Below are 24,160 nucleotides of genomic sequence, written 5' to 3' on the forward strand. Positions count from 1 at the left end.
GGAAGCCCACACAAACATATACATCTATAGATATGAACGCCTGCATATGCGCCCACTCCCCCCAAAATCATGAAATCCTAGGTTGGAAGGGAAACTAAATTTTTTAGTCTAAGGGGCTGTGTTCAGAGAATAGTGGCCAGAACACATACATCAGTCAGAAAAGGCTGCTCCTGAAGTCAACTTTGAAAGATAGGAATGGGTTAAAAAAGGCAGGAAAGAAGGGAGGGCATTACAGGTGAGGGATGTGCAAGGGGGAAATGTGCAGAGGTGGATGGGAATGAGGCAGGTCACTGAGGGGAGAACTTCAGTCCATAAGGGAGTGTTGCTCCATAAGGGGGTGTGGCTCCATGCTGGGGTCTGGGCTCTGATTCCTCCCCCAGCCCATCCTTTCACTGCTCTGGTTCAGACCAACACCGTCTCGTGCCTGGCCTCCCTACTTCCATCATCATCAAAGGATCTCTTTGAAGCATCTGTTCTGAGGCATCACTCATTTCTCATTTGCTTAACTCTTTAACAACTCCACATGACCTCAGAGGCTGGCCACTGCCACAACACAGACAGACAACACAGCGACAAGAATGACAGCTGGGAGTCACGCTGCTCAAGCCCAGACACAGGGATACTGTCTGTAAAGCAGAAAACATAGGCTCAGAGGCTGAGTCACAGATCCAGAAGGTGCCGCAGAGACAGAGCCCCCCAGCCAGGCTAGGTGCAGGCCTGGGCACAGTGATGCTGTCACTGACACGGTCATGGATACGCTATGGTGGGTGGTCCCTGAGCCACAGTTGCAGGCACAAAGAGAGTCCCTCATCCCATAGAGAGACAGAGAGAGATGGTCATAGGCACGTAGTGTGAAGACTGAGACAGAATCCTGGGTGTATGATCACAGAGCGAGCCTGGAGCTAGCAACAGGCAACAGACACAACTCTCAAAAGCTGTCCAGGCAGACGAACAAAGACATCGGGAACTGGATGGGAATGGGCTTTTCTCTGTTGTCCCTGAATTGTCAGCTTAGTCCAAAGTTGAGGAAGAGGGGCCAGTACCTCGCTTTCTAAAAATGGAGTTTGCCAACAACGGGGACCAGACATCTATCCCAGAGCCCTGATGCTGGCAGGCAGCACTCTCACCTGACCCTCTGCCTCCAGCTTCCTTTTCTGAGAAAGAGGACAGATGGGGAGAGAGGGTCCCTTTCTCAAGTTGACAGCAGTGCAGGGTTTGTGACAAGAAAGCCTCTCTTCTGTGTCCCACCCCCTCCTCCACCCAGCACCATGTGACAGTCCTCCACAGGGTGGCTTGGAGACACGGATGTCGTGGTCATCAGACCTCCTATAGAGAGTGTAGGAGAGGTCTTGGGAGAACCTGACCCTTTGAGTTTCAGGGTCTGCCTGATCATAGTGGCTGATGCCTGCTTACCCCCTGAAGATTTCTGAATCAGTGAGTTCTAAGAAGGAACTTGGACAGGGAGTGAATTTGAGGAAGATGATGAGATGGGGGGCTCTTGGCTTTGGGTTTCCTGGAAACAAGAAGAGAGGCCCCAGGGGTTCCCGTGGCTCCCTGGGAAGAAGCATGAGGGTGAGTGTGCAGTGCTGCAGGGCTGGTTGATCCCCTCTGAGGGGCTGTTGGGCTGGGGATTGCAGATGGGGGCAAAGGGAGTAGTGGAGACATGGGTCACAGACCTTGGAATGCTGCGGGCACATCTACCCAACATATACTACAGCCACAACCAGTGACCAGTGAAGCCAGATGGAGCCAGGGCAAAGTCAGGAACCCTGCACCCCCCAGGTCCCCAGAAGACCAGTCCTATGCAGAGGCGCCTGCCATCTGCCCTCCTGACCTCTGTCTCCAGACAAGGGATGAGAGGAGGAGAGAGAGAGAGGCCATGCTCTCTCCCCTCCTAGTCTTGGCATCCTGTCTTCTCTGGCTTTAAACCAGACATACCCTGGGGGCTGGACCAGGCTTCCAGTAACTGAGAGTGACTGGGGAGCAGTGGGATCCACTCAAGATGTCTTTATGTGATGGGGGAGGGTTTTGACAGAGCATGACTGAAGACAGCGATGGAACAAATAAAGCACTTTTGTGATTATGCATCACCAAATTGAGACTGCTCAATTAACTGTGTATGGTCTGGCTGAAACGCCTTGACATAGCCATACTGGTTGTTTCTGGAGGACATCTATCCTAACTGGTTGGTGTTGGGGTGTGTGTGTGTGTTAGTTGCTCAGTTGTGTCTGACTCTTTGTGACCCCATGGACTGTAGCCCACCAGGCTCTTCTGTCCATGGAATTCTCCAGGCAAGAATACTGGAGTGGGTTCCTATTCCCTTCTCCAGGGGACCTTCCTGACCAAGGAATCAAACCCAGGTCTCCTGCATTGCAGGCAGGTTCTTTACTGCCTGAGCCACCAGAGAAGTCTGAATATTCTGAGTGTTGTTTAGTTGCTCAGTTGTGTCCGACCCTTTGCGACTGCAACACGCCAGGCTTCCCTGTCTTTAACCATCTCCTGGAGCTTGCTCAAACTCATGTCCATCGGGTCAGTGATGCCATCCAAGCATCTTATCCTCTGTCATCTCCTTCTCCTCTTGCCTTCAATCTTTCCCACCATCAGGGTTTTTTTTCTAATGAGTTGACTCTTCGCATCAGATGGCCAAAGTATTGGAGCTTCAGCTTTAGCATCAGTCCTTCCAATGAATAATCAGGATTGATTTCCTTTAGGATTGACTGGTTTGACCTCCTTGCGGTCCAAGGGACTGTCAAGAGTCTTCTTCAGCACCACAGTTCAAAAGCATCAGTTGTCGGTGCTTGGCCTTCTTTATGGTCCACCCCTCACATCTGTACAAGACTACTGGAAAAATAATAGCTTTGAGTATACAGACCTTTGTTGGCAAAGTAATGTCTCTTCTTTTTTAATATGCTGTCTAGGTTTGTCATAGCTTTTCTTCCAAGGAACAATATCACCCCCATATTCAGGTGTAATCACAATGGCAGGAAACATTCACCAAGACAGTTACAATCAGAACAACTACAAGTATACTCATACAACCCTAATTCTAGGAACAGAAAACCATTATGCACAGACATAGTACCTCTGGACCTGAGAAGTCACTGGAAGGGTTACAGATATGTTCAGTCTTGGATAGTCCTGGCCCGGAGGCACAGGCAAGGTCCCGAGCATGGATGGAGGCTTGGCTGACTGCTCACAGACAGGACAGGTCCCTCAGGCATGGAAGAACGGCAGACACACACGGATGGGATGCCATCTCAGACACGGAAACCAAACTGCCCTGGACCTCCCCTGCCTGATGCTGTTGGGAGCTGATATTTCAGAGGAATGAGTCTTTTTATATTCTGGAGAATAACAAAGGAAGCCTAGCACTTTCAGGTCCGCCTCTTGTTCCCGGCTCCCTGGCTTCATCCGACCCCCAGGAGGCCGTCAAGTTTACTCCAGCAGGTGTGGAGGCGTGGTGATTTCAGAGACAAGCGATTACAGGTGGCAGGCGCTTTTTGGAGGGACAGGGGCACAGGTGAGACATGGTGGGGAGGAGTTTTGTCTGTGGTTATCAATGCTGTCTGCGCTCTTGCGTGTGTGAGCAGGCTCCTAGTGAGTGGGTGGTGGAGAGCTCTCAGACGAAAAGCCGCCGTGCTCAAGTGGCTTCTCGAGGGAGGCACCGTCCCTGGCTTTGCTCAGTCTGGGAACGGTGTCCAGAAGTGATGTCAGGGCTCACTCAAACCACATGTCTGTCAACAGTGTATGTGGAGGAGTCATCTCAATGACAACATTAATAGGGGTGAGTTGAGCAGAATATAATGAGAAAAATCTAGAAATGATGGCCAGACAGGACTATAAGCATGCTTAGTACTATTAAAAAATAATATGGTGGGATGTTACTAGTTTGTAATTCCTTCTCACTTAGATAATCATCTCTGCTCTGGTTCAGTTAAGATTCTACATTGCTCCTGGGTGCCTCTTGCTGTGTCCAGCAGCTCTGGTTTTAAGAGTCCTGACCTGGAGAGAATTTTCTGTCCCTACTTCTGCACTTGCTCAGAGGTCTTGAAGGGACTGCATCTTTGTCGTTTCCTTGCTGAGGAGCTGTGCATCCCTTGAGTACCCTCCACGGGGGACTGTGATTTGCCTTGTCCAGGACTGGACAATGGCTTCTTTGCCTAGTAATTTGATATTGCAACACCTCACACCTGAAGGCTCTGTGAACACTGAATAAATGTCTACACTCAAGTAAGCTGTTGGTGGGAGTTTAAGCTTATACAACATTCCTCCTTTGGCAGACAGGGTCATTGTAGCAATTGTTGTATATATACTGGATGTCTTCACTAGCATCCAACACACAGAGATTTCTGGTCCAGCCAGCCATTTCATTTCCAGTACCACCTGGGTTGCAGGACCACTGGGGTTTATCTGTGGACCAGCTTCTCAGAAGCCCCCTTACATATCCTTACATCATGGCCATGATTTGCAGTGAAATCCACTGGAAGGGTATGGATGCTTCTGATTTTCTGGGACATTGGTCAAGTCTGATTTGCTAGGGATCCCCCAAAGATACTTCTCTTCATACTGGTTCTATAAGTCTAAATTGTGCCCTTTGAACACTTCGATATCCTAAGGAACCAGAGAAACATTTATCCAGGACAGATGTTTTTACATGATTCTGAATGTCATTGAGCTGGTGAATGCCCTTGGGGGTGAGGGCTGCCACTGAAGATGTGCCTCGGCTCTATGAGGTCTTCTCAGGCATTTAAGGTTCTGTGGAGGGAGAAGAAAGCTTCTGTTTATGGCCAAGATCACCAAAGGCTCACCTCTATCACTTGGGATCCATATCTATGCCTTGTTGACATGACTAGGTGATGCATAACAAACACTTGGAATCACAAAACCTGAATGAAGCACCTGGGCTGCCTGTCTGTCTCTGGCACCACCCCCTCCCCCCAACCTCCTTCGGCTTCCCTAGTGGCTCAGTCAATAAAGAATCCGCTTGTAATGCAGGAGAGTGCCTGCAATGCAGGAGACCCTGGTTCGATCCCTGGGTCAGCAAGTTACCCTGGAGAAGGAAATGACAACCCATTCCAGTATCATTGCCTGGAAAATCCCATGGACAGAGGAGCCTGGAGGCCACCGTCCATAGGTTCGCAAAGAGTCAGACACGACTGAGCAACTAAACCGCCACCACCACCTCCCTCCCCTTGCAGGTGGCACAGAACAAGGCAAGGTAGGCAAGAGAGAAGCTCCATGATACTCGGAGATCCTGCTTTCTCTCTGAATCTCCTGTGATGATTTCGATCTCTTTCTCCTTTTGGTTTCCAAGATGCTCCCTTGAGAAGTGCCCCAGACTATGCAACATTATTTATTATATTGATCACCCATAATATCCCCCAAAGGCTCAATGTAGAGGGAAGTGACTGGTCCTAATGGCCCAATTAGGTTGATTATCTTCTGGCTTCAGATGTAATGTTTATGCTGCAGACTCGGAAGCAAAGGAAAGGAGGCTGGTGTCAAGGAGCCAGGAAGGGGCATCAGGAGGCCAGAGTGTGGTTCCAGTTCTACCTCCAGCTCACTGTGTGAACTTAGGTAGAATTTTAGTCTTCCTTGGTCTCCTAATTCTAAAAACAACAAAGAACTTTTACAGAGTCATGATGCTGTGGGCTAAATGCATTAGATGAAGCATCTCATTGAAATCTCCCAACAAACCTATGAACGACATGCTAGCATCAGACCAAGTTAAGAAAACAGGCTCAGAAATATTACATGAGTTGTCTGAGTTCTTATGACTGGGAAACCAGGGACTGAGTTTGAACCCGAGATGTGTGAGTTTAGAGCCAATCCTCTGAAGTCCTCTGCTCTCCACTCCTCAGCCACGCGGGGTAGACCTGCTAATTAGTAAGAGAGGGTTGCTGCCAATCTTGATGCTATTGGAGCAACTCCTGCTTCCTGTGTCAGGTCCATGGACACAGCAAAGGTCCAGCCCAGTGGGTGGAGACTCCTGCTAGCCTTACAACATGCTGCTGGAGTTCGGAACCTACCGACACTTATATTATACTTCTGTTTATAGCCCCTTAATAAACATAATATTTATAGGTATAAACGTTTTTACTATTTGGTAAGCCTGCCCCCCGCCCCGAATCATGCCTCTTGCTATTCTGCCTTTTGTGTTCCAGCCTGCCAGGTGTGGACTGCCACCTTGGACCAGCCCCCAGAGAGCCTTGCCAGGGTGCAAATTGGTCCTGTTTGCAGTGGTGGCCACTTGACATAATGAGATGGGTGTTTATGGAATGTTCCTGGAGGCAGTGTGGAAGAAGTTTGGAATAGGGCAGGTAAACATGGGGAAGAAGACAGGAAATGTATTTGAGATTCATTTTGGAGGTAGAACTTCAAAGATTTAATTTCATTTAACTTTGTTTCCTCTAACGGTTGCATGTATTCTTTTTTCTTTTTTGATTTTTTAAAACTAATTTTTATTGGAGTATAGTTGCTTTACAGTGTTGTGTTAGTTTCTACTGTACAGCGAAGTAAATTAGCTCTGAAAGTGAAAATGTTAGTTGCCCAGTCGTGTCCGACTCTTTGCGATCCCATGGACTGTAGCCTGCCAGACTCCTCTGTCCATGGAATTCTCCAGGCAAAAATGCTGGAGTGGGTTGCAGTTCTCTTCTCCAGGGGATCTTCCTGACGCAGGGATCAAATCCGGTCTCCTGCATTGCAGGTAGATTTTTTTTTATCATCTGAGCCACCAGGGAAGCTCTGTATATACATGTATCTCATCCCTTTTGGACTTCCTTCCTGTTCAGGTAACCACAGAGCATTACATAGAGTTCCTTGGGCTATACAGGATGTTCTCATTAGTTATCTATTTCATGCTGCTGCTGCTGCTAAGTCACTTCAGTCGTGTCCGATTCTTTGCGATGGGTTGTAACCTGCCAGCCTTCTCTGTCTGTGGTAGTCTCTAGGCAAGAATACTGGAGTGGATTGCCATGCCCTTCTCCAGATCTATTTTATACATAGTGTCTATTTATTTTTTACACTTTTAAATATAATTTTAAAGGTTACTTTCCACTTACACTTATTACAAAATATTGGCTGTATTCCCTGTGTTGTACAATACATCCTTGAGCCTATATTACCCCCAGGAGTTTGTATCCGCTCACTCCCTGACCCCTATATTGCTCCCTCACCCCTGCCACTGGTACCTACTAGCTGAGAACCACAAAGGTTTTAGCTAGAAACTTAGTGACTGTCAGTTGCTTAGCTCCATGCAGGACCCCGCTCGTTGAGGACTTCACTTGGCTTGGGCTTCTGGGAACCTACATTTCCACCCTGGCCCCCTCGTTCCTCTCTCCCATCCCATTTGCTGGCTTGAACATTAGAAGCCCGATCCAGGGCACCAGGCCTGGGGCCGTGTTTGTGTTGGAACTGCTGGTGTGCACTGTTTGCCCTCGCTTTTTCTCCTACTGTAGTATTAGCACCTCTTGACTTCACCATGCACATCGATCCCCATAAAGGTGGCCTCTCAAACTGTGTGAGAATCCTGAGGACCCTGGTAACTGGAGGCCGCTGTGACTGGCGCAGATCTGGAGCCCAGGGCTCTGTGCGGGGAGAAGGCGGGCACTCTGTCCCGGGGCCTGGGGATGGGGGTGGGACCAAGGCTGCCAGGTGTGTTCTAATGATGGTTTTTGCTGAAGAATTTTGGACTCCGCGCTCTACAATTTTCATCCTTTTTGTAAAATGGATGATAATTTGAGTCTGTCTTGACTGCCGGTTTTGCATTGCTAATATTGGTGGGAGGAGGAGTTTTGCCCAAGTTCTCTTAAAATATGAGAATTTCAGTCCAAAATATGTGAATTTTTAATTGCAATCCTGGCAGCCCTGGGTGGGTTTTGTGTGCGGCATCTGTTCCTTCCTCCATGCTCCTCCTGCAGTTTCTGCCTGGCATCTCTTTTCCTTTCATGCTTTTTCTTGGACTGGGACTGCCCCTTGACTCCCATTCCTGCCCCCAAGCAGTCCAGCAGCCCCGACCCAGCTCTGCCTGCCGCCCCGGGCGGAATCAGCAGCTAGTGCACCACTGTTTCCTTTACAGACGCTATTTTCCAGGGGCTCTTAACTGAGGTAGGTGCATTTGTTTGGGCTTGGAACCTGGCATCCTGGGCTGGGTCTCGGCCCTTGCACAGCCTCGTGGCTGTGTGTGAAATCTCATTACTGTCATTCCGGCCGTTTTCCTGGTTGAGAAACTAGGCTGTGGATGCATTCAAATGCCATTTATTTGCTGTGTTTGCATTGCAGGGGCAGCAACTGTTAAAGAAACACCCTCTTCTCTGATCCTGCCCACCCCACTTGTGATCAAACACAGAATGTGCTGGTGGCATCAGGAAGCCTGAAAATGTATGGTTTTCCCAGCCTCCTTAGCTTTACTCAGCAACGTGGTCTGACATTTAACATTAATCTACACGGTAAAGTTATTAACGTTCAACTGTTAGCACTGGAATATCCACAGTGACCTCTCTCCCCACGCTGGGGTTTGTTTGATAAGGATTCTCAGGCAGTGTCAGAGCTGTAGCAACACAGTCATACCTGTTCTTTATTACTTCGGAGACTGGGCCTCCTCTTGGGAGATCTCCAGGCATTCTGTAGGAGTGCTCTGGTTTCTCCAGGTGAGAGCTGTGGGAGCCAGGAGCCAGCTCTCGCAAATGCCACATAGGCATCTTCTACCCGGAGAGACAATGGAGACCCAGAGAGAGGACAACTGGGTTTTTAATAGCTGCTGGGGGACCACTGTTCAGGGGCTGAAGGGGAGTCACAGGTTCCCTTGGTCGGTAGGCATGAACTCACACTCACTCACACATTTCAGTGTCCAGGTAGGTAAGCTATTGCACATTGTGGCTACTGACCATCAGCTGGCCAATGTCTCCCCACAGTGATGGAGGAGAGACAGGTCCACCAGGCTCTGCCTGTCCACAGCATGGCTTCTTGTACACACGTGTTAGCTTCTGGCTGACTTATTATTTATTTTTCATGGTTTCCTTTGCTGTGCAAAAGTCTGTAAGTTTGACTCGGTCCCATTGTTTATTTATTGATTTTTAAAATGAATTTTTATTGGAGTATAGTTGCTATAGAATGTTGTGTTCATTTCCACTGTACAGCAAAGTCAACCAGCCACACACACACACACACACACACACACACACCCTCCCTTTTGGACTTCCTTCCCATAAGAGTGCCTTCTTACTGCTGGAGTCATAAGACAGACTTGGGAGGATGTTCACTAACTTCGCTGGCAGGCAAGATGGTCCAGGCAGGAAAGGCATTCCAGAAGGTGGAACAGCATGAAAAAAGACATGGCGGCAAAACAGTGCTGCTGCTGCTGCTAAGTCGCTTCAGTCGTGTCCGACTCTGTGCGACCCCATAGACGGCCGCCCACCAGGCTCCGCCGTCCCTGGGACTCTCCAGGCAAGAACACTGGAGTGGGTTGCCATTTCCTTCTCCAATGCATGAAAGTGAAAAGTGAAAGTGAAGTCGCTCAGTCGTGTCCTACTCTTAGCAACCACATGGACTGCAGCCTACCAGGCTCCTCCGTCCATGGGATTTTCCAGACAAGAGTACTGGAGTGGGGTGCCATTGGGGGAAATAAACAGCAAGGAAACAATTTAGCTAGGTCCTGGGTATCTGGGAGCAATTACTGGATGTGGGTGGAGAGTTTTGCAAGAACCACTTCATGGAGAAGCTTAGCAGTATAAGATGGTAGCGTCTTTGCTGCACTCAGAGTAGGCAGAGGTCCTGGCCACAGATGCACTTTCTGAGGATTAATGTGATGGTGGATTGGAGGATGGATGGAGGGGGCACTGGAACCATCTATGACCGGGTGACATTCTTGCCTTGAGCTTTCTTCTTTCTTAGTCTTTGAACTCCTCTACCTGCTGTTTTCCTCCTTTTTCTATCACTCAGACTGCTTGTCCCCTTCACCTGTTTAGCCTGCCCCTTATGAATTAGTGTTCTCCAGGATTCTGCTCTCTGATTGAAGTGAAGCGAAGTGAAAGTTGTTCAGTCGTGTTCGACTCTTTGCCACCCCATGGACTGTCCATGGAATTCTCCAGGTCAGAATACTTGAGTGGGTAGCCTTTCCCTTATCCAGGGGATCTTCCCAACCCAGGTATTGAACCCAGGTCTCCCACACTGCAGGTGAGATGATCTTTGCCAGCTGAGCCACAGGGAAGCCCGCCCCCTGATTAATCATGTTCTTATTCTACACACTGTCCTTGGCAATCTCATCCACTTTCACAGCCACAATGACCATCTGTGTGCTGTTGACATGCAGCACACCATCTCCTGCCTAGACTTTGCTCTGAGTGCACCAGTTTTGGTACCCAGCTGAGCATTTACCTGGCCCACCTTCTTGTGGAAACTCGTTGACAGGGATGCAGGATCCACACCTATAAGCCACCTTGCAGGAATCAGTATTTTACTTTATGATAAACCTACTCTGGTTTTAGAAGTTGCCTCATCTTTGCTCCTCTTGTGATGTATCCAGCATGTGTGAATTTCCCCCTTCTTTGTGGATCCTTAAACTTGATAACATTGCTTGCATTTCTACCACCATCCCTCTGTTCATCCCTCATCTCTCCCTTACATGCTATCCTTTCTTTTATCTCTGCCTGGAGACATCATTTGCCTTTGCTGCTCTGGTGACACCTGTAGCTTCTTGGTGCTGGGAGATATGTGTCCAGAGCCAGGAATCCCAGAGGAAGGTAGAGGTGGTGAGTGGTCCAGATCTCTTACACCAACCATCTCCCAAGATCCTTTCTGGGAGCAGAATTCACAAAGTGCTAGGTGTTGTATCAATATTCCAAAGATGGTGACTCCCTTACAGCAGAATCGAGGTGGGCTCCTGAAGATCTGGAGCTGAGTCCTTGTCATCTTAACTGAGCCCAGAGCCTGAGCACTGGTCCTCTCTCAGGGCAGATCCAGTGAATATCTCTTTTCTTTCCATCTTTCCTTCCTCCTCCCACTACAAATCCACATCATTATTGTGGGATGAATATCATTTACCAGTTTCAAAATGAAGGTTCAGGGAGACTGGGAAGTTCTCTGTATTTTTGCAGTTGATGACTGTCTGGCTGTGTGTTGGTATGTGAGCACGTTTGTGTGTGTACATGTGTGTGTCCATCTGTGTGTGTGTGAAGGATGCAGGGTAGAAAAGAGGCTTTTTAGGGATGAGAGGAGCACAGCTGCCCTGGACCACAGCAATCTTAACCCTCCAGTTTGTCTTTCTCCTTCAGACACATCCCAGCCCTCAACTTGGGTCTGCATTTCTGGTCTGTGATCCTGACTCAGCTGTGAGTGCTGGGCTGCCATGGGGAAGAAGGTTGCTTTGGGAGGGGGCAGACACTTCTCTCCCTTCCCACCAAGTCTGTCTTTGTTTACAAACATGCTTTGCTTCTGAGTGGTGACAGGCTGTAAGCATTCTCCAGGCGAGGAAAAGTGATTTCCTTGACCCTCCTCCCTCCGTCAGTACTGAGCCATATAAATGGCAACCCCTCCTTTAAAAAAAAAAGCATTCGCATATGAGAAAACATTCCTATCCATTTTCATGCTACTCTGGAAAATGTTCAATCAAAATAGCTTTAAGGCTTTAATACTTAAGGCCTAAGATTTCTCTTATAGGGCTGTGACTGAAGAGTGAAAAATCCCATTTTGTATGAAGATAAAATTATTCATGTTATTATATAAAATATATAACACTCAAGAGATATATTTATGTATGTACTTACATAGAAACACACAAAAAGGCAGTGAGATCCAGAATCTGCATTTTGTCAGCCATCAGTGGGCTCCATGAGGGTCTCAGGCGTGTGACTTGGAGAAAGCCTGGGTTTCCATTTTAGACACTGTCACCCATCTGGTGATGGGTTCAATTCTGAAGTCTCTGTGCCTATTTATTTATTTAGGTGGTTATGGCTGGCTGGGGAATATGGGAAACCTTGTGAATCCATGCATTCGTAACCTGACATGAGGATGTGTTAATTAGTTATTTAATATGGCTCTGGTTCTTTCCCAAGGAAAAAAAAAATCCACAAACATAACAAGTAATTGCTATTAATCTTAATTATTATAATAACCTTCCTATAAACAATAACTCTCTGGCTACACTGTCACGTGTTTATTTCATTACTGACAAGAGAGATCTTTAAACTCTCATGATAAATTAATGCTTTTACCATTAGCGTCAGTATGTTGACCATGGGGAAAAAAAAGATTGCTCAGTTTACAAAGCTGTGGAAAAAATGTTTCTGGTCCAGCTCTTTCATTCTGTATATCTCATCTTAGTATAATTCTTGATTTTTCATTTCCTTCTCTCCAGTCCTCTTCCTAATTTTGATTTTCTCTGTTTAAATGAGTTTTGTTTCCTCCTTGCCCAGAGTGAACGCATATGTCTGTTTTGTAACAATGTTTACAAGAATCCTCAAAGGATTTAGTGATTGGTCTCAATGATACAAGTGCCTGTGTTGTTGATGGATTCTTTTTTTTTTTTTCTGTCTCCGGCCACAGTAGGTCATGCTTAGCCTTGTATAAAATAACTAGGCAGATGTGTTTATCTGGCATCTCCAGATTTATTGTGAGCAAACAGAGAGGTTAAGATACTTGCCCTGAGACACCCAGTGAATGAGTTATAGAAACAAGACTAGAATGTACCTATGAGTGTGTTGCTGAATGCTGAATCCCAAAATATCACCATGACAACCTGTAGACAAGCAAAGTGGAGTTTATTGCCTACCATAAGAGAGACTCAGCTTGACAGAGTCTAATTGTGTCTCACTGGGGCAAGAGCAAAATTGGAATGTTTACTGAGAATTTCAAGTCTGGTTTAAGGTGGATCTTTCAATGTGGAAGCTTGATGGGAAGCAAGTAAGAATCATGATTCGGTGGTTTAGGATTGATGAACACACCAAGGTGAGGAGTTTGAGAGACGAGTTCAAAGGGTCTTTGGGGGATAAACTGCCATTTGGTGCTTTCTGTACAAGAGTTTAATCTTTCAGAAAGTTCCTGGTTTGAACAGCTTTTACCTACCTGAGCAAGATTCTCCTGGAGAAGTGAAGTCATGTTAATGTAGATGGAATTGGGTGGATGTTTTGATTCTTAGCATGCATGCATCTAGTTATTTATGCAGCAGTTAGTTTTTATTCATCTTTAGATGTTTGTGGATTTTGTACTTGCATCACCATAGGCTACAGTAGGTTTCATAGTAGCTGTCAGCATAGCAGTGCACTCCCCTCCCCTACCTGAAAGATACCAAACACTTTGAAACAGAAACAAATTTCAGCCCCCCTTGACCTTGAAATGTAAAGTCAAATTTGACTTTCACCGAAATACTTCTGTGTGTGAATGAAAGAAAACTGGAGTTACCCAAGCTGAAACTACTTCTTGAGATCCTGTCTCTCGACTTGGAGAAACTTACAAGGGATGCTTGTACTGAAGCATCTGTGTGTGAGTATTTCCAACTTTTGAACCAGCATGCCCTGGCACCTTAGAAAGGGAATTATGGATCCTTATAGGTGAGTAGGGGCTTCCCTGGTGGCTCAGTGGTAAAAGAATCTGTCTGCAATGCAGGAGATGCAGGAGATGTGGGTTCGATGCCTGGGTCAGGAAGATCTCCTGGAGGAAGGCATGGTCACCCATTCCAGTATTCTTGCCTGGAGGATTCCATGGACATACCTGGTGGGCTACAGTCCATGGGGTCGCAAAGAGTTGGACACGACTGAATCAACTGAGCATGCAGTCATGCATAGATGAGTAGCCAGAATATTGAGCAACATGTAAAATGAACTTCTGTAACAACCCACTCAGAATGGAATGTTGAGCTGAATGGAACGATGACAAAGCGTATAGACCACAGAACAGATGATAGAACACAATGAAGAATGAGAGCATCAGGACTCATCTGTGCCGCAGGGCTATCACATTTTCACTGCGAACTGTAAGTGCTTTGCCTCCTTTACATGGAAAAGAGGAAGTAAATCGATCTACTTAGGCAGCGAGGCAGTGACACAGTGCCGAAGTGAGTAGAGTGAAAATTTGTACAGAATGTAGTCCCGTCAAGTGCACTGGCAAAAATTCAAACATTTGAAAGTGTGCCATAAATGGAGAAGTTAGAGAATACTGCTTCAAATATTCTGTTAATATATTAGTTAGGCTAACTCTAGCTCTTGACATATACTGTTGAAATGTCAAAGGCTTAACACAAGAACGGCTTATTTCCCCCCTCCTGTAACAGTCTAGGTTCAATGTTCCTGGTTGGCAGGTGATGTTTCTCCAAACGGTGCTTCAGGGATTCAGATATTTTCCATCTTTAGACTCACTGCAGCCTAAGACCTCAGAGTCTTCTGCTTCCAGCTCCAGAAAAGGAAAGAAGAGTGAAGGTGAAACCTGCCCCCAGCTTGAAAGTGATATACCTCTCTTCCATGCACATTCTTTGGGAAGAATGGGAACACATCTAAATGCAAGGCAGAAGCTGAGAAATGCAACCCCTGACTCCACAGCAGCCTCCCAGAGACAGGTCCACATACCAGGGGATGGGGTGGGGGAGAGGGGGTATGGGGGAGGCGGGTTGGGGTGGGCTGTATGAGTAGCTGTCATTGCCATTGACTGTGCCTGGATACCAAAAGCCTGTGCAAAGCCTCAGTCTCACATTTCAACTGTTCTTGCTGCTGCTAAGTCACTTCAGTCGTGTCCGACTCTGTGCAACCGCATAGACGGCAGCCCACCAGGCTCTCCCATCCCTGGGATTCTCCAAGCAAGAACACTGGAGTGGATTGCCATTTCCTTCTCCAATGCATGAAAGTGAAAAGTGAAAGTGAAGTCGCTCAGTCGTGTCCTACTCTTAGCGACCCCATGGACTGCAGCCTACCAGGCACCTCCACCCATGGGATTTTCCAGGCAAGAGTACTGGAGTGGGGTGCCATTGCCTTCTCCGTCAACTGTTCTTACTGGTCCCCAAAGTTAAATCCATGCACCCAGCTCAAATTCCTGGAATTTAAACCATCAGGAGTGTATATGGCTTATTGTGACCTAAACAAAAGATATGCCATCTGCCTCCTCCTTCTACCTACCCATGTGTGGGGTGGGGCAGCATGATAACCTCTTCCGTTCACAAGAGGGAGGAATGGAAGACACAGCAGACACTGGTCCATGGTGAGAACTCCTGCCCAGCTGTGGGGAGGTCCCTTGATGAGCCCCAATTTTGCTCCTGTGGCTTGTCTGCTCTTCCCACGGTTGCTAGCTCCGTTCCCTGGAAGGTATGTCCCTGTCTACCATCCTTTATCTGAACACTTCTGAAGTGGGCACTCGGAGAGTGTTCCCTCCTTGCTTCTTCCTAGTGCAACATGAAGGGGCTTGAAGATTATTTATTAAACACAAGCTTTTTGTAAAAGTCCAGGATTATATTGATAGTTCCTTTGACATTGACAATACAGTCTTGTCAAAAACTTGATAGACTTCTGACTGACTTGCTTTTTACAGTTGCATGTGTCAACACCATAACTTCACCCCCAATTCTTTCTTAGATATAATTATTAAGCCATCCTTATTAATTTTCTTAGTTTTCTTCATCCATCGGTCTCTCAGCATAATGACAGCTATCTTGAGACCATCTCAATCAATAGGCTTGAGTGGGAATCCTTAATTTACTCTTTGCTACAGGATTGAGTCCTGTTTAACTGAGAAATGCTAATGGGTTTAGTAGCCCAATGAATTTTCCAGTCTTCTCTCTTACACTTTGAGGGTGTAGCAGGTGGGCCCTATTATCGAGCTTCTCTGTATTCCTTTTCATTTTTCACTTGTAAACCAGCTAGTATTTCTCCCGAGTGCATATCTTTTTGTTATACCTTGTAAAATGCAGGGAGGAATAACCAACACATAGTAACATTCTTTCTCTTTCCAGCCACTTCCTCTAAGCCATAGCTTAGTAGGCACTTGGTCTGCTTCCCAAGAAATGGCAGGTGACAGTTTTGAATGTTTTGCCATTGCGTATCATGGGTCTCCATCTTTCATCTTTCCAGCCTCTGTTCTCTACAGCTTTACCATCTGCTGCCCCACCATTAAGAGGATGACACATATAGCACTTTATATTGCTTTGTTTTTGCGGCATGCTTGTTCTGCTGTCTGACTCAGTGCCAGCTCAGTTGGCTTTCTCCATGACCACTCCCCGGCCACTCTGGACCACAATCCTCTCTCCCTCCCATGGCTCCTCTATCTGAACCCATGTTTCTGGGTTCACTGTGATCTTTCAAATGCTCTTGGCATTTTTGTGATGAGTTACATTTGATTATTAGCCACAAATTATGGGTAATTTTTCAATTGATTTTTGCTGCTTACAAAGTGTGTCGTTAATTAACACTATAGCCAAGCTATTGCATTCTGAAAATATGGGTGGACAAAGACTCTGAATGTGAATGGTTCACAACTGCCCAATTCTGACTGGTTGAATTTCCATGGAGACTGATTGATTTTAACATCAATTGGAGAGACACATTCATAAAGGGACAAGTTATAGCAACCATTCTTCTGGTGAAATCAAGGGGGCACATTATCTTTGTTAAGTAAGACAAAATAATATTAATTTTTTTCTAGGTAAATTATTAAGCGTGTTCCACCTCAAGAGATAGAATGCCACTGAACATAAAATAAAATGTTGATACTGTGTGTTTTCTGTGGACCTCCTTTTGGTTAATTACATATATCAAAGGTTTTGATGTTTTCATATATGTCACAAGGCTGTGCCTTAGCTCCCTCAAAACTTATTCCTCTTGTAGCTGAATGTTGCTTCCCTTTGCTCAGCCTTTCTCCTTTTCCCACCCCACAGACTCTGGCAACCAGGATTCTGCTTTCTGCTTCTGTGGGTTCACTTTTCAGTGTTCTTATTTTATAGTCAAGCCAGTGAAAGATTGTTGCTGAAACATGAAAGATGCCAGGATTCTTGGCCTCCAGAGAAGAATTCAGTCTGGGGCCAGTGATGAGGCTTGATTGCTCAGAGATTCTGTATAATAAAGTTTTATTAAAGTATAAAAGAGATGGAGAAAACTTCTGACATAGATATCAGAAGAGGGCAGAAAGAGTGCCCCCCTGCTAGACTTTAGCTACTAGCAGTCAGCTAATTAGAGAAAGGAAATGTCTCAAAACTCAGAGAAGGGCACGAGGCCCCTCACCCACAACATGCATTGAGATAACATTGGCACCAGGTGAGTCATCCTGGGCCATAAGGCAATTGACATGAATCTTGAAGAAAGGCAGATTTCCAAACAAATATATAGTTCCATTAACATAGATTAGGAGAACAGTGTATGAGTATAACATACTGGTTTGTCAAATCTGTTCTGAGCCTTTAGGCAGAACCCACTTGAAGACAGAGTCTAGGGTAAATGCATAGTGCACTAACATAGATTAAGACAAACATTTCCATAAGAAAAATGCATTGGTGAGCTCAAGGTTTGAGAAAAGTTAAGTTTAGGTGGAACCAGGTGTCATTATGGCAACACAGAATTTCAACAGAAGCCTCTTTTTAAATTTGTATAGAGAAGGGGAGAAAAATCTAACACTTGTTTCCTCCCTTTGGAGACCCCTAGCCTTCCCTTTCACCAGGAGGGTGTTTAGGGAAGTCTAGCTTTATGGCAGAACTCTTATGCTCTTGGAATCCTACTTGATTTAGCCAGCCAATGTCCAGAGTCAGCTGAGATGGAATTTTTGTTGGTAACTGAAATTATGGAAAACAACATGCAGTTGTGGATGTGACTGGTGATGAAAGTAAAGTCTGTAAAAAAAGTAAAGTACAGTCTGATCCTGTAAAGAACAATATTGCATAGGAACCTGGAATGTTAGGTCCATGAATCAAGGCAAATAGGAAGTGGTTAAATAGGAGATGGCAAGAGTGAACATCAACATTTTAGGAATAAGGGAACTAAAATGGACTGGAATAGGCAAATTTAACTCAGATGACCATTATATCTACTACCATAGGCAAGAATCCCTTAGAAGAAATGGAGCGGCCATTATAGTCAATAAAAGAGTCCAAAATGCAGTTCTCGGATGCAACTTCAAAGACAAGAGAATGATCTCTGTTTGTTTCCAAGGCAAACCATTCAATATTACAGTATTCTAAGTCTATGCCCCAACCAGTAATGCTGAAGAAGCTGAAGTTGAATGGTCCTATGAAGACTTACAAGACCTTCTAGAACTGATACTCAAAAAAAGATGTCCTTTTCATTTGATTCATTATATGGAAGCAAAAGTAGGAACTCAAGAGATACCTGGAGTAACAGGCAAATTTGGCTTTGGAGTACAGTATGAAGCAGGGCAAAGGCTAACAGAGTTTTGCCAAGAAAATATACTGGTGAGAGCAAACACCCTCTTCTAACAATACAAGAGAAGATTCTACACATGGACATCACCAGATGGTCAATACCGAAATCAGATTGATTATATTCTTTGCAGCCAAAGATGGAGAAGCTCTATACAGTAAGCAGAAACAAGACTGGGAGCTGACTGTGGTTCAGATCATGAACTCCTTATTGTCAAATTCAGACTTGAATTGAAGAAAGTAGGGAAAACCACTAGACCATTCAGGTATGACCTAAATCATATCCCTTACAATTATACAGTGGAAGTGAGAAATAGATTTAAGGGACTAGATTTGATATACAGAGTGCCTGAAGAACTATGGACAGAGGTTTGTGACATTGTACAGGAGACAGGGATTAAGACCATCCCCAAGAAAAAGAAATGCAAAAAGGCAAAATATCTGAGGAGGCCTTACAAATAGCTGAGAAAAGAAGAGAAGTGAAAGGCAAAGGAGAAAAGGAAAGATATACCCATTTGAATGCACAGTTCCAGAGAATAGCAAGGAGAGATAAGAAAGCCTTCCTCAGTGATCAATGGAAAGAAATAGGGGGAAACAATAGAATGGGAAATACTAGAGATCTCTTCAAGAAAGTTAGAGATACCAAGGGAACATTTCATGCAAAGATGGGCACAATAAAGGACAGAAATGGTATGGAGCTAACAGAAGCTGAAGATATTAAGAAGTGGCAAGAATACATAGATGAACTGTACACAAAAGATTTTCATGACCCAGATAATCACGATGTTGTGATCACTCACCTAGAGCCAGACATCCTGGAATGTGAAGTCAAGTGGGCCTTAGGAAGCATCACTATGAACAAAGCTAGTAGAGATGATGGGATTCCAATTGAGCTATTTCAAATTTGAAAAGATGATGCTATGAAAGTGCTGCCCTCAATATGCCAGCAAATTTGGAAAACTCAGCAGTGGCCACAGGACTGGAAAAGGTCAGTTTTCATTCCAATCCCAAAGAGAGGCAATGACAAAGAATGTTCATGCTGCTGCTGCTGCTAAGTCACTTCAGTCGTGTCTGACTTTTTGCGACCCCATAGACGGCAGCCCACCAGGCTCCCCCATCCCTGGGATTTTCCAGGCAAGAACACTGGAGTGGGTTGCCATTTCCTTCTCCAATGCATGAAAGTGAAAAGTGAAAGTGAAGTCGCTCAGTCGTGTCTGACTCTTCGCAACCCCATGGACTGCAGCCTACCAGGTTCCTCTGTCCATGGGATTTTCCAGGCAAGAGTACTGGAGTGGGGTGCCATTGCCTTCTCCAAGAATGTTCATACTATCACACAATTGCCCTTATTTCACACGCTAGCAAAGTAATGCTCAAAATTCTCCAAGCCAGGCTTCAACAGTACATGAACTGTAAAATTCCAGGTGTTCAAGCTGGACTTAGAAAAGGCAGAGGAACCAGAGATCAAATTTCCAACATCCATTGGATCATTGAAAAAGCAGGAGAATTCCAGAAAAACATCTACTTCTGCTTTATTGACTACACCAAAGCCTTTGACTGTGTGGATCTCAACAAACTGTGGAAAATTGTTAAAGAGATGGGAATGTCAGACTACCTGACCTGCCTCCTGAGAAATCTGTATGCAGATCAAGAAGCAACAGTTAGAACTGGACATGGAACAACAGACTGGTTCCAAATAAGGAAAGGAGTACGTCAAGGCTGTATATTGTCACCGTCCTTATTTAACTTATATTTAGAATACATCATGCAAAATGCCAGGCTGGATGAAGCACAAGTTGGAATCAAGATTGCCGGGAGAAATATCAATAACCTCAGATATGCAGATAACACCACCCTTATGGCAGAAAGTGAAGAACTAAAGAGCCTCATGATGAAAGTGAAAGAAAAGAGTGAAAAAGCTGGCTTAACACTCAATACTCAGAAAACTAAGATCATGGCATTTGGCCCCATCACTTCATGGCAAATAGATGGGGAAACAATGGAAACAGTGAGAGACTTTAAAAAGCAGAGACATTACTTTGTTAACACAGGTCTGTCTAGTCAAAGCTATGGTTTTTCCAGTAGTCATGTATGGATGTGAGAGTTGGATTATAAAGAAAGCTTCATGCCAAAAAATTGATACTTTTGAACTGTAGTGTTGGAGAAGACTCTTGAGAGTCCCTTGGACTTCAGGAGATCCAACCAGTCCATCCTAAAGGAAATCAGTCCTGAATATTCATTGGAAGGACTGACGCTGAAGCTGAAACTCCAGTACTTTGGCCACCTGATTCGAAGAACTGACTCATTGGAAAAGACTCTGATGCTGGGAAAGTTTGAAGGTGGGAGGAAAAGGGGACAATAGATGGCTGGATGGCATTACCAACTCGGTGGACATGAGTTTGAGTAAACTCTGAGAGTTGGTGACGAACAGGGAAGCCTGGCATGCTGCAGTGCTTGGGGTCGCGAAGAGACATGACTGAGAGACTGAACTGAGCTGAACATTATGGAAAGATGGGAAAGTCTGTATTGGTCAGAATAGGCTGTGCTATGCTATGGTGATGACCAGCCCTCAACTGTCAGTGACTTGACCTAAAACAGACTTATTTTTCTCTCATGTCAGTATCTGGTGTGGGTTGAGAGGCACTGACTGAAGCATCCAGACTTCTTCCATCTTCCCATGTTGCCATTTTAATTCATGGCCTCCATGGTTGCCATGGAAGGGGAAGAGACAGTGTGCATAATTGTTCAGGATTTTTACAGTCATGTCTGAAAATCCAATATGTAATATCTGCCCCCAATCCACATTGCCTGGCCCCAGTGTGATTGCAAGGAAGTCTGGGAAGTGTAGTTTTCCCATGGGTCTAGGAAAGAGAAATGAGATTAATGAACATTTAGCTAATTTCTCTTTTGGAATCATGATGGTTTCTCCTTTTCATGTGATGTGGGGAGAGAAGGGCAAGGTGGAGGGAATGGAAACAGGGGAGAGTGTGTGTCAAAAGTGCAGTCCCTTGGCCTGTGGGAGTAATTGGATGCTGAGTGTAATGAAGAGGGAGGAAGTTTTTGTGTCAAGCTCCTGGGAAGAAGGGAGAGAACTGTTTTTTCCTGAAGTGGAAAGGAGATAAAAATGTCTACTGTATATAAATCCTTGCTTATGTCTCTCCTCTGACCCCATTTCTATTTTTTTTTGCATTGTGAGAAATTGGGGTTTCACACACTGACATTTTGAGCTTGCCAAATGGTGTTCTCAAGGCTGTGAGAATGTAGAGATAGGTTCTAAGGGTTTGCTGGGCTTGTTTTACCTGTAACATGTGTAGGGTTAAGATTTCCCCCTTCTTTTGGGTAAATTAGTGCTGCCTTGCACTATCCAAACTCCATTTTGGTTTTTTTTTAGAAGGTTCGGTCATAGCGTAAGGCCATCTTTGCTGAGCTTGTGTTTTCTCATATCATTGCCCTATTGAATCAGCATTCACTGACCAAGTCCTCCTATGATTGAGAATGGCAAAACCTTTTCTTCTTGATACTATGAATTAATGGTTAATAAAAGACATCCTTGATTATTTTCCAAAGTAGTGCATTATGGCTGCTTGCATGGAGCACTCTGCAATGAAAACAGGGCTATCTGGTTATCTATCAGTTGGTAAACTTGAGTCTTTCCGGTTACTGAAGATATTTGGCTAATAAACACATGAAAAGATGTTCCACAGGGCTAATCATTCAGGAAATGCAAATCCAAACCACACCATATAGGGCATTCCTTGGCTGTCCAGTAGTTATGACTCAGCGCTTTCACTGCAGTGACCCAGGTCACTGGTTGGGGAACTAAGATTTCATTTACCATGGTGTGGCAAAAAAAACCCAAACCCCAAAGCCAACCAACCAAACAAAAAACAAAACCACAGTGAGATATCATGTCAAACACACCAGGGTAGCTATTATAAAAACATGTGTTGGTAAGCATGTGGAGAAATTGTTACCCTTGTGATAGAAATTAAAACGATATCTACAATGGAGGGCTTCCCGGTGGTGCTAGTGGTAAAGAACCCACCTGCCAATGCAGGAAACGGAAGAGACGTGGGTTTGATCCCTGGGTCCAGAAGATCCCCTGGAGGAGGAAATGGCAACCCACTCCAGTATTCTTACCTGGAGAATCCCATGGGCAGAGGAGCCTGGCAGGCTACAGTCCATAGAGTGGCAAAGAGTTGGACACGACTGAAGTGACTTAGCACGCTAGAAAGAGAAGCGGTCTGAAATATGGTTCACCACCGATGAACTTTGAATACATTATGCTCAGTGAAATAAACTAGTCACAAAAGGAAAAATATGCTATGATTTCTACTAACATGAGATATCTAGAGTTATCAGATTATTAGAGACAGAAAGGAGAATGGTGGTTGCCAGGGGCTGGGGAGGAGGAAATGGGGAGTTTGTGTTAACTAAGTACAGTGTTTCAGTTTGACAAGATGAACATTGTTCTGGAGATAGATGGACTGCATGGTGATAATGTCACAGCTGTGTAAATGTAGTTAATGCCATTAAACTATATACTTAAAAATAGCCAAACTTGTACATTTTATGTTTTATGTATTTTACCACAATTAAATAATTGTACTTATTTTCCATCATCTAAAATTTATGGAGCCAGAGGGAGGTGGGTTCTGGGTGACCATGGCCCTGAGTGAAGACCTAGTGCAGCTGTAATCCATTTTCAGTTGGCACCCACATATCAAGATACCAGTCTATAAACAGGGCTTGGCTTTGTTCTGCCTCCATCAGCAGGTCATAAGGGATGGATGTGGGCTGACAGAGAGGTGCCCATTGCAACAGTAGAGGGTGACAGGATTTGACTTCATGCAACTTATTTGAGCCTTATATCTTTGCTTGTGCCCTGTCCCAGATGTACCACTTTGATCTTATGATGGCTTGCTGCTGGGCCCACCTGACCTTGTGACTTGATGAGTCTGACAAGAACTAGTCTGTGGTGAGTGGTTCTGCTCACATGGTCTTCTGATGCCTCAGGATCAGATCTTGTCTCTGCCAGGGCCCAGTATTCTACCAGAAGCTCCTTCCTTGAGTGGTGTATAGTTCTCCACTGTAGATGGAGTAGCCTTGCTCCAGAACTGCAGGCACTACACTGGAAGTTCCCTGTTGGAGTGTGTATTGACATCCCGTACTGTCTTTTCCCTCCTCTCTAACAATAAAGGTATATGAAGGTACCTATCAGAACAAAGAGCTAAAAGGCATGGGAGTGCTGTCTCTTGACATCAGGACTAGTGGATCAGCACAGATGGAGAAGGAGACTTCTAGCTCCCTTTTAAGTGTTAGTTCTATAGTGAGTTTTATTTAGACCATGTGCATGTATTATTTGGATTTACATATAATCCAAATTATATGTAATTTAATTAATAAATTTAAAAATAAATATTATAATCACTTTTATTTATGATCTAGACATTCATTTATTCATGTATTCAGGTCCAGCCTTTATTCATTTATTCAGTCATTCAATAAATATTTCTTCAGCTCTTTCCTCCTCTGAGGCAGAAATTGGGCTGGGGCTGGGGAATGGGGGGAAGGCAAAGGACTGTGGTCTCTTGCCTTCATGGAGATTGAGGCTTAACTAAAGAACAGACAACCCAGTATGCTCAGTGCTGAGAATAGAGCAAGCGGCTCTGGGCAGTTTTCCCTTGGAGCCTTCTGGAAGAGTACCACATCCCCAGTCTTCATTCAGTTCTGTTCAGTTCAGTCACTCAGTTGTGTCCAGCTTTTTGCGACCCCATGGACTGAAGCATACCAGGCCTCCATGTCCATCACCAACTCCTGGAG

This window comes from Bos indicus, chromosome 11, assembly GCF_029378745.1.
Source record: "Bos indicus isolate NIAB-ARS_2022 breed Sahiwal x Tharparkar chromosome 11, NIAB-ARS_B.indTharparkar_mat_pri_1.0, whole genome shotgun sequence".
Classification (NCBI taxonomy): Eukaryota; Metazoa; Chordata; class Mammalia; order Artiodactyla; family Bovidae; genus Bos; species Bos indicus.